This window comes from Myotis myotis, unplaced genomic scaffold (genome assembly GCF_014108235.1).
Source record: "Myotis myotis isolate mMyoMyo1 unplaced genomic scaffold, mMyoMyo1.p scaffold_m19_p_3, whole genome shotgun sequence".
Classification (NCBI taxonomy): Eukaryota; Metazoa; Chordata; class Mammalia; order Chiroptera; family Vespertilionidae; genus Myotis; species Myotis myotis.
In genome coordinates, this window is record NW_023416335.1 from 116,640,785 (window position 1) to 116,652,801 (window position 12,017).

The 12,017-nt window shown below is 38.5% G+C and overlaps 1 protein-coding gene across 8 annotated transcripts in view; it reads right to left on the reverse strand.

Moving 5' to 3' along the window:
• The window catches only part of CDK8 (cyclin dependent kinase 8), a 164,301-nt gene that overhangs the window by 81,673 nt on the left and 70,611 nt on the right, over positions 1-12,017 (reverse strand). The gene's annotated exons all lie outside the window — the stretch shown is intronic.

Sequence of the window (12,017 nt, forward strand, 5' to 3'; positions counted from 1 at the left end):
AATCCCCGCTGGATTTTACAGCCTGAAGTTATGGGTACTTCTCTTCCCGGCACTGGAACCCTGGGCTGAGGCTTCTGATGTGGCGTTGGGACCCCTTACTCCTCATGGGTACCTCCACAGCCTACATATCCCTCCCGATTAAACAAACACTACAGGTGGGTGTCGAACCAGCCCGTTATGTGCCTCTGCCACTCTTACTAGTCTCGATGTGGCTTCTTTAATTCTCTAGTTGTAGGACTTCCATTCTGTCAGATTTCAAGTGGTTCTGAATGATGGCTGTTCTGTAGTTTAGTTGTAATTTTGAGGTGGTTGTGGGAAGAGGAGAGTACTGTGTTTACCTACGCCACCATGTTGACCCTCCTCCTTAGTCAGTTTTTAACTTTGTTTTATTTTAATGTTTTATTGTAATAAAGTTTTATAAGAAAAAATTATCATTTTAACAATTTTAAATGTACAATTCATTAGTAATAAATTCATTCTCAATGTTATGCAACCATCCCCACTCTCCATTTTAGAAATTTTTCATTATCCTAAACAGAAACTTAGTACCCATTTAAACAAGAAATCCCCATTTCCCTCTGCCTCTCAGCCATTGGTAACCTCTATTCTACTTTTCTGTTTCCATGAACTTGCCTATTCTAGGTACCTCATGTAAGTAGAATTATGCAATATCTGTCCTTTTTGTGCCTGGTTTATTTCACTTAGCATAATATCTTTAAGGTTTACCCATGTTGTGGCATGTGTCAGAATTTCATTCCTTTTTATGGCTGAATACATTCCTATGTAGCTTTACACCACATTTTGTTTATCTATTCATCTGCTGATGAACATGAGTTGTTTCCATGTTTTTGGCTACTCTGAATATACTGGTATACAGGTACCCGAGTCAGCTACTTTGAATGCTTTAGGTATATGCCTAGACGTGAAATGGCTGGATCATATGATAATTCTATGTTTAATTTTTTGAGAAACCATCACACTGGTTTTACAGCAGCTATGCCAGTTTACAGTCCCATCAGCAATGCATGAGGGTTTCAACTTCTCCACATCTTCAGCACACTTACTTTTTTTAAACAGCTGAATCCTAATTGGTATGAAGTAGTGTCTCATTGTGATTTTGATTTGCATTTCCCTAATGGCTAAGGATGTTAAGCATCATTTCATGTGCTTATTGGTCATTTGTATATTTTCTTTGGAGAAATGTGTGTTCATGTCCTTTGCTCATTTCTGAGTTGGGTTTTTTGTAGTTGTTGAGATATAATTCTTTATATAACTTAGACATTAATCCCTTATCAGATACACAATTTAGAAATATTTTCTCCCATTCTGCTAGTTGTCTATGTTTTGACATCACAAAACAACTGAACTTGAAAACAAATATTTAGGTTGCAATTCTTTTAAAAACGAACTAATTAAAACATTAGAAAACACAACATTGATTAACACCAAATATCAAATGAGAATTAATATCTGTAACTTTGTGACATATAGTACCTTTTTTAGGCATTTAAATTATGTAGTGAAGTTGATTAAAATTTTGTAAACTTTTTCATAAAATAATACATAATTTATACAGAGAGAAGCATCCAAGTAGTACACATTTTCATGGGTTTAGCCTTTCTCACCTCCTACAAGAATATTCTTCCATTTAGAGTCTTTTATCTCCTTATTTTATCCTATTTAATAACCAAAGTGGCCCTAATTTTCCATCAGTTAAAAAGCACTCCCACCCCATCAGGCAAAAACACGAATAATATCAATAATGTCAAGAAAAATCTTCTAATGAAGCCTGATATATTTTTTAAAAGTTAACTTACACAGTGCCTTCCAAATGTGTTCCAAATATATGACAGACATGTGAGAATATCAAGGTCTTAGAACTTACAACTTCAGTACCTTTTATAAGAACACTGACACCAAAACAAGAATCAATTAAATGGAATGTTAAAATATCAGGGGCTCTAAAATAAATTCAGAATGAATTGATTATACATTATATCATATATTATTCTCTAAAAAGTAATAATTATTTTATTCAGGAGCAAGATTAAATTCAAGTTATATATTTCTGCTTTTAGAATATAATTTCAAATTTATGAGACTTTAGAGATTATGTACAAATCCTCAGACCTAAAGGCCAGTACCTAAAAGTGACCATATCCTAATTAATAAACAAGGCAAAGAATCTGATAGGGAAAGCCCCAAGTTCAGGGTCGCCCAGGATCACCCAGCTGGCTGAAAGAGCTAAACCTGGTGCTAAATTCATCTCAGTTCTGGGTCAGTGTTTTCTCCATTACCTCACACTTCGTGGCTAGGCAGCTATTTCAAGTCCTTTCTGGAAACTGGCAGAGTGGAAATTAACACAAACAAATTCCAAAGCTCTGGCAAAAGTTCTCTGCAATTATTAGAAACCTACCTATAAAGTTATTCTTAGATACTGCCTCAATTTCACCTCCAAGATAAGGTTTAGTTCCTGTATTTTAAAAAAAACTTAAAAACAGCAACCATTTTATTAAGCTCTTCCTAGCAGCCAAGTATGGGACTAAGCATATGACATATATTATCTGAATCATGAATTAACCTATGAAATATATAAATTTATATTACAGTAGACCCCTTATTCACGGTTTTACTTTCTATGGTTTCAGATACCTACTATCAACTGTGGTCTAAAAATATTAAGTTGAAATTTCCATAAATAACTGGGTGCCAATCTAAGTAGCATGATGAAATCTCATGCCATCTAGGCCCGGACATGAATCATCCCCCTTGTCTAACATATCCACACTGCATACACTAACCACCCATTAGTCACTTAGTAACTGTCTCAGTTATCAGATTCATTATCATGGTATCACCATGCCTGTGTTCAAGTAACCTTTATTTTACTGAATAATGACCCCAAAGCCATTTACCTACCTTTTATTACAGTATATTGTCATAGTTGTTCTAGTTTACTATTAGTTATTATTGTTTATCTTTTATTGTGCCTAATTTATAAATTAAAACTTATCATTGGTAGCTATGTATAGGAACAGTACAGCTGACCCTTGAACAACGTAGGTTTGAACTGCATGGGCCCACTTGTATATGGATTTTTTTCAATAAATACCATAAGTATATTCTTTTCCTTATGATTTCCTTTTTAAAACATTTTTAAAGTTGATTACAGAGTGGAAGGGGGTGGGGGGGGGGAGAGACAGAAACATCAATGCTGAGAGAGAATCACTTGCCTTCTGCATGCCTCACACTGGGGATCAAGCCCACAACCCAGGCATATGCCCTGACCAGGAATCAAACCATGACCCCCTGGTTCTTAGGTTCATGCTCAACCACTGAGCCATGTCGGCCGAACCCTTATGATTTTGTTAATGGCATTTTTTTTCTTTATTTTAAGAATACATTATATAATACATCTACACTAATAAAAGACAAACATGCAAATTGACTGTATCTTTGCTATGCCTTAAGCCATGCCCACCAGCCAATCAGAGAGACTATATGCAAATTAACCCAACCAAGATGGAGCTGGAGCGAGCAGGAGGCTTGGGTTGCCCCTGGCAATGGAGGAAGCCAAGTTTCCCGCCTGCCATGGCCGGCTCTGAGCTCCACTCAAGGCTACAAAGTTTCAATTATACAAGGTAAATAAATCCCAGAATAAAAAAAAAAAAAGAAAGAAAAAAAGGAGAGGCTGAGAGCTACCATCAACGGGGGACTTGGCCAGCCTGAAAACGGCCCTCAGCTCCTCACCCAGACTGGCCAGGCACCCCAGTGGGGACCCCCACCCTGAAGGGGGTGTGGCCAGCCTGAAAACAGCCATCAGCCCCTCCCTCACCCAGGCTGGCCAAACCTCCATGGGGTGAGGGTCCCCACTGGGGGGGGCTTGACCAGCCTGAAAACAGCCATCAGCCCCCCACCCAGGCTGGCCAGGCACCCCAGTGGGACCCCCACCCTGATCCGGGACACCCTTCAGGGCAAACCAGCCAGTCCCCACCCATGCACCAGGCCTCTATCCTATATAATAAAAGGGTAATATGCAAATTGACCCTAACAGCAGAACAACTGGGAATGACTGGTCACTATGACACACACTGACCACCAGGGGGCAGATGCTCAATGCAGGAGCTGTCCCCTGGTGCTCAGTGCGCTCCCACAGGGGCAGCTCTGCTCAGCCACAAGCCAGCCTGATGGCCGCCAGTACAGCAGTGGTGGTGGGAGCCTCTCCCGCCTCCTCAGCAGTGCTAAGGATGTCCGACTGCAGCTTAGGTCTGCTCCCCGCTGGTAAGTGGACATCCCCTGAGAGCTGCCAGGCTGTCAGAGGGATGTCTGACTGCCAGCTTGGGCCCGACCCCCAGGGAGCGGGCCTAAGCCAGCACGTGGACATCTTCCGAGGGGTCCCAGACTTCAAGATGGCATAGGCTGGGCTGAGGGACCCCCCCCTCGAGTGCACAAATTTTGTGCACTGAGCCTCTAGTATAACATATTAAAATATGTATTAATCTAGTATTTATAGTATTCTTAAGGCTTCTGGTCAACAGTAGGCTATTAGTTAAGTTTCCGGAAAGTCAAAAGTTATGCTCAGGCCCTGGCCAGTGGCTTAGTTGGTTAGCGTTGTCCCTATATGCCAGGGTTGTGGGTTCAATCCCCAGTCAGGGCGCCTACAAGAATCAACCAATGAATGCATTAATAAGTGGAACAATAAATCAACGTGTTTCTCTCTCTCTCTCTCTCTGTCTCTCTCTCTCTCTCTCTCTCTCTTTCTTGATTAATGAAAAAAATAAAAAAGTTATGCTCAGATTTTCAACTGTGCAGGACAGAGGGTAGGCAGTTTCAGTGCCCCTAAACCCCATGTTGTTTAAGGATTAATTGAATAGTATGTAGGGTTCAGTAGTACCTGTGTTTTTTTAGACACCCAGCAGGGGTACATATCCCCTATGGATAAAGGGAGATTACAGTACTTTTATTTTACAAACTAGTGGCCTGGTGCATGAAATTCATGCGGGGGGGGGGGGGGGGCACCTGTCCCATCGTCCAGCCTGCATGCTCTCCAATCTGGGACCCCTCGGGGGATGCCCGACTGCTGGTTTAGGCTCAGGGATCGGGCCTAAACCGGCAGTTGGACATCCCTCTCGCGATCCGGGATCGCTGGCTCCTAACCGCTCACCTGCCTTCCTGCCCTATTGCCCCTAACCACTCTGCCTGTTGGCCTGCTTGCCCCCAACTGTCCCCCCTGCCGGCCTTCTTGCCCCCAACTGCCCACCCCTGCCAGCCTCATGGCTCCCAAATGCCCTCCCCTGCCGGCCTCATGGCCTCCAACTTCCCTCTCCTGCTGGCCTCATGGCCCCCAACTGCTCTCCCCAGCTGGTATCCCAGAAGGTCTCCTGGTTTAATTAGCATATTATCCTTTTATTACTATAGATGAGGAAAGAGCGGATTAAATAATTTGCTCAAGATCACATTCCTAAGTAATGGTTAGAATCAAGATTTAAATGCTTTAAAAATTAACTTTTAAAATACAAAACCAATACTCCATGGCCAATACCAACCAATACCTCCCCAGACCTAATACCCTGGGGGCCTAGTTCTTTTTACAATCCACACACAGAAGGTTTAAATATATACTAGGTTATGACATGAACAGTGGCAGGCAAGTGTCTTGCTGGACATTGCCCTACTAGCTTCTAACACACTGTTTCGCACCTGGTAGGCACACATTAAGGATTTGGTACATATATAAATATATGAATAAATGAATTATTATGTCCGAAAAAGTGCTCTATGCTCCTTAACATAACCCTATGAGATACTACCATAATTCCTTTCTTACAAATGACAAAACTAAAACAGGGAAATTAAGTAAGTTGCTTTGGGCCCTTCAAGATAGTTAACAGGTAAAGCTAGAATAAGACCTCAGGTAATCTAGCTAGGGTCTTAACCACTACATACAATACTGTGAAACTGATGTTCTGACATGACGATTCCACATATCTGATAAATAGAACTTTAGCATTTCATCACCCCACACAGAGCACTCCGCACACCCCGTATAGAAATACCTATTTCTTAACATTTTTAAGTTATTTTTTGCCCTTTAGAAGATTTTGTGTCAAAACTATTTAAATAAAAGGTTTAAATAACTTTATGCAATGGTTTCCGTCACATAAACCACCTAAATTTTTCTAATTCTACTGGGGAAAAAATCTTATAATTTCCTTAGTACTAAGATCACTGCTAAAAATATAAATGTTTTAATACATTGTTTATAATAAACTTAATTCGTTCCAATTGTGCCGTAAAATAGAAAATAGGTTAAGAAAACCTGTAATAATCTCAAAATGACATTGACTTTTAATATTAAAAATGTTAAAGCACAACAAAAATAATAAATTCTAAATTTATGACATAAGTATGATTGAGTTAAAATTACTATGAAAGCATATTTTCAATATTTTGAAGAGCTGTGGATCCTTTTCAATAGAATTCTTGCAAATTAATTTTAAAAACTGAGATGCTCAGGTTAAAGTACATGTGGGGTTTAAAAATAGAGTCTGGAACTTTACCTCTGCTCCCCTAGCTTCCCTATCCCAACTACAAGGCATCCTCTAGGAATAAGGAGGACCCACTAAAGCAGTTTGAAAACCAGTATGCTAAAGAATTCCAGCTCACAGAAAATTCTGGAAACACAAAACAAACCATTTACAATACAGTGAGGATGAAGATATGCAATGCTCTTAACTTTGGTAGAAATTCTCAGAGTTCTTTCCTTCCTCCCTTCTTTTAGAATTACTTACTGAGCAAAGACTACATGTCAAGCCTAGTACACACTAGTGAAGAAATGGTATTGGCCATGGAGTACTGGCTTTATATTTTAAAAGTTAATTAATTTTCCACTGAGTGTAGTGGGGGGTAGGACCAACAAATAGAAAATAAGTAAACAAATAAAAAGAAACTCCTTATAGTAATAATTTGTAATAAGTGCTATGAAGAAAAGAAATTTGGTACAGATTATTCTGTATAATAAAAAGCATAGTATGCAAATTGTCCCCTCGACCAGAGTTCTTCCGGGAGTTTGACCAGGGGGTGGACCAGCCAGGGGAAGGGAGGGAGGCCCTGGTGCTGGCAGGCAGCTGGGGGAAGGGAGGGATGGAGGCCCTGGTCAGCAGCGGGGACAGACAGGCGGGGAAAAGGAGGGAGTACCCAGCCTGCAGCTGCTAGGGACTCTACCAGTGCTTGAATTTCGTGCACTGGGCCTCTAGTAAAAGAATAATGACAGTGAGTGGTGGGAAAACAGGACTTCTCAGAGGAAGATTTCATACATTGAAGGGAGAAAGGTCTGATAAGATTTGGCCGAAAAGATGAGATTTTCTTTCTCATTTTTTTATTATGGAAATTTTTTTCAGAAGTATATAAAATAGAAGAGTAAAGCAAATCCCTATATATGTGGAGCCTTGATTCTCGAACTTAATTCATTCCAGAAGGATGTTGGGGAAGTGATTTGTTTGAAAACCAAATCATTTCTTCCCATCCTATATTAAAGAGGTAATATGCAAATTGACCGACATGCCCTCACAAGATGGCTTCCTACGACGAGGCCGGCAGGGGGGTTAGTGAAGGAAGACCAAACGACTGAACAAGCAGGCTGCATGGGGCAACCAGGCCGGCAGGGGGGTTAGTGAGGGACAACCAAACGACTGAACAAGCAGGCTACGTGGGGCAACCAGGCTGGCAAGGGGGTTAGTGAGGGACGACCAAACGACTGAACAAGCAGGCTGCGTGGGACGACCAGGCCAGCGGGGGGCCCGTGAGGGGAGACCAGACCAGCAGGGGGGGCAGTTGGGGGCAATTAGGCTGGCAGGAGGGGCAGTGAGGGGCAACTAGGCTGGCGGGGGGGGGGGCAGTTGGGGGCAACCAGGCTGGCAACAAGGGGCAGTTAGGGGCAACCAGCCCAGCGGGGGGGGGGGGGGGGAGGGCAGTGAGCAGCGACCGGGCCAGCGGGGGGAGCAGTTATGGGCAACCAGGCAGGCAGGCAGGTGAGCAATTAGGAGAAAGCGGCCCAGAATTGTGAGAGGGATGTCCCCCGAGGGGTCCCAGATTGGAGAGGGTGCAGGCTGGGCTGAGGGGGACCCACCCCCGTGCATGAATTTCGTGCACTGAGCCTCTAGTTTTATATATATTCATACCCTCTCCTCCCACCTTAACTGGGATTATTTTGAAGTAAATCGCTGATATCACATGATTTCACCTATAAAACATATCCTAGGGTCCCTTTTCTCCAACCACAACGAAAATAAATTAGTAATCAACCACAATAAATTACCTAGAAAGCCTCACATATTTAAAAATTAAACAATACATTTCTAAATAACCCATGAATAGAATATTTTAAAAACTTCAAAGATAAGTGAAAATATTTTAAACTAAAAACAATTAAAATACAACAAAATTTGTAGACTATAAGTAAAACACAGCTTAAAGAAATATTTATAATTTTCATTAATTATATTAGAATAGTTTAAAAATGAATGACCTAAGGTTCCACCTTAAGAAAATAAAAAATAAATGTCAGCTTAAAATAAGCAGAAGAAAAGAAATAATAAAGTTAAGAACAGAAACAAAATGACTGTCGAATGATTTCGACAGAAACAAAAATTACCCAGTCAGCAATGAAACAGGACATCACTACAGAAGCTACAAATGTGAAAAGATAATAAGGGACTATTATGCACAACTTTGTGCTAACAAATTCAACAACTTAAAAGAAATGGACAAATTAAGTAAAAATACAATTTATCAAACACAAGATGAAATATAAAATCTGAGGAGTCCTATATCTATTAAGAAAATAATACTGGTTGGTGAATAATATCAAACATTTAAGGAAAAATAATTACCAATCATATAGAAACTCTGTCAGAAAATAGAGGATGAAAAAAATGCTCCCTAACTTTTTTCATGCGAACACTATAATCTAGATCCCAAAGACAAAGACAGTACAGCAAGCATGTCAAACTCAAAGGCTAATACAGGCTAAATAAACAAGGTTTAAGTTTATGTGGGCCGCAAAAAACCAAAAGCTTCAATTTTCATAGAAATGGAGGTTTATTTCGATAGAGACATGCTGAATACAAAGGGTTGAAATAAATGAGTAATCGTTAACATAAAATAATATAACATTTTAATAAAAATTAATTTTTTCTTGAACATTAACTTACCAGATATTGAATAACTGCACAAATTAATAAGTGTAATGCAAATAAGCCTATTTTTCTTGTTCTCCGAAAGTGAAATATTTCCTCTTGCGCACACCAAACAAGTCAGTCCAAGACTAATGACGTGGCAATCGGCTGCTAAAATATTCGCTGCTGGTATTAGTGGAAATGGTGCGCCTGCGCATAAAGCGCGTAAGGGAAATGAATGCAACACAATTATAGGAATCAGTCATTAGCAAACATTGTAGTTCGTTATTAATAATTATGTATAACATGATATTGTAAAAATTAAGTTACGAAATTTTTATTAAAATGTTTCTCATATACCGTTATATTGGCTGGGCCGCAAAAATATTCATTGTGGGCTGCATGCGGCCTGCAGGCTGTGAGTTTGACATGCTTGCAGTACAGGAAAGATAATTAGACTAACATCCTTCAAACTCATACTACCTAGAACTCCTTAACAACACAAAAAGCATTTGATAAAACTCAATACCATTTATGAGAAAATAGCAGGCAACAACCTAAGACATAAGCCTGGCTAATGACATCTATAAAAAAGTGATAGTTAGCATTTTATGTAATGGTGCAACACTAAAAATACCTGACCCCAAGATTGGGAACAAGTCACAGAGATCTGCTCTCACTACTATTCAACATTGCATGCAAGGACAGTGCAATAAAAAAATAAAAAAAATAAAAAAAATTAAAAGCATAAAGATGGAAAGAAGTAAAATCATTTTTAGTCATAGATGACATAATTATATAGAAAATCCCAATATATCACAAAAACCTACCGGTGAATTTAGGTATATAATATATATGTATATAAATATATATACAACATTAAAAAAATCAATTGTATTTCTGAGTACAGAAGCAAATAAATAGAAAATCAAAATTTTAAAATAATTCCATGTATAATGCTGTCAGAAAACATGAAGTGCTTAGGAGTGAATTTAACAAAAGATGTACAAAAACTCTATACTAAAAACTATAAAACACTGAGAGAAATGAAAGAAAACCTTATACAATGGAAAGTGTGTCTTTCTACATTCATGGCTTCTTAGTTCCAATATTATTAAGATGTCAATTCTCTGAATCGATCAAAATCATAACCCCAGCAAGGATTTTTTAGAATTAGAAACTGACTAGCTGATTAAAAATTTTATATAATAATGCAAAGTTCAAACAATCCTGAAACAGAAGAACAAAGCTGGTGATTTTGTAAGACCATATTTCAAATCTTGCTATAATGATAGAGCAGCGATTTTCAACGTTTACATCTCCTGGCACACATGAACTAATTACTAAAATTCTATGGCACACTAAAATACTATATTATATTTTTTGCCAATGTGACAAAAAATATAGATATAATTTTGATTCATTCACAACTACTGGCTATTGTTGTGTTGGCTGTTGTTATTTTTTTAATTTGACAATTTAAGGGAAAAGAGATCAGTGCCCCTGACTAAATAAATAGGTATTGCATGTTTTAAAAATTCTTACAGCACACCAGCTGAAAATCGCTGAGTTAGAATAATCTGGTACTGGCATAAGGATAGACAAAGAGATCAATAGAATGAAATAGAGCCCAGAAATGGTCCTACACTTACAAAGCCATTTAGTTTTCTACAAAGGTACCAAAGGAATTCAAAAGGGAATTGAATGTCTTCAAAAAACAATTGTATATTCATATGGAATGAGAAGAGAAGAGCCTCAAAACCTATAGCATATCACAAACAAAATTTAATCATAGACTAGAAAATAAAGTTAAATCTATAAAAGCTTTTACAAGAAAACATAATTATCTTCACAATCAGTGGATCGATAAAGATTTCTTCAGCCAGACACAGAAAACAATAGTCATAAAAGGAAAAAATTCGTAAATTAGATTCATCAAAATTAAAAATTTCTGTTCACCTTAGGCTGAAGAATTAGTATATTAAAATAAGCTTTCATATTCCTTTTTGTGTTTAAACTAAATTTACAGTTTTCAATATAAACATAAATATGTCTGTTCCTAAAATCAGTGGAGTTTTGTTTGTTTTTAAAAACTTTTGGTTGAACTATAATAAACATAGAGAAAAACATTTACCCACAAGAGCACAGCTCAGTGAGTTTTCACATATTAAGCCCATATAACCAGACTCAGAGTGAGATCAAGAACTAGAACATTATTAGCATTCTGAAAACTACCTTGTCTCCCCTGCCCCTCATGCCACTCCCTGTCCCCTCCAAAAGTAATCACTACCATGACTCCTCACGTCACTACCATAGTTCAATGGATTTTAATCCTTTAAACTGACTAGAGTAGTAGGTGTTGAAGAAATGACAGTTAATGTACAGATTTGCCTCAAGATTCAAAATTTTGAAAAATTTATCAATTAAGTAAAATACAATTTCCAACCCAGCATACCTTTGGCTAAGAATGCCCTCCATCTCACCCTATTCTTCCCTCATGTTGGTAATTCTTACATGTCCTCCAAAACCTGGAACCTTCTGTGACTTCTGTAGTTTAGAGGTATACCCTTCTCCCATTCTGTGTACACTACCGTCAAAGTCCTTGGAACACTGTTATTATTATAAGCTTTATTAGGCTCTTTCCTCATCAGCATGTAAATACTTATGGCCAGGGACCCTTGTTCCATTTCTCTACTTCTACCTACTCTAGTTCCTGTCAATATGATACACAATAAATGACTGTTAGTTAAAATCCTTATTTATGGTATAGAATTTGTTAAATGAGTAAAATTATTTAAATTAAAGCCAGAAAAAACACATTTGGACCCACAGTCTTACAAT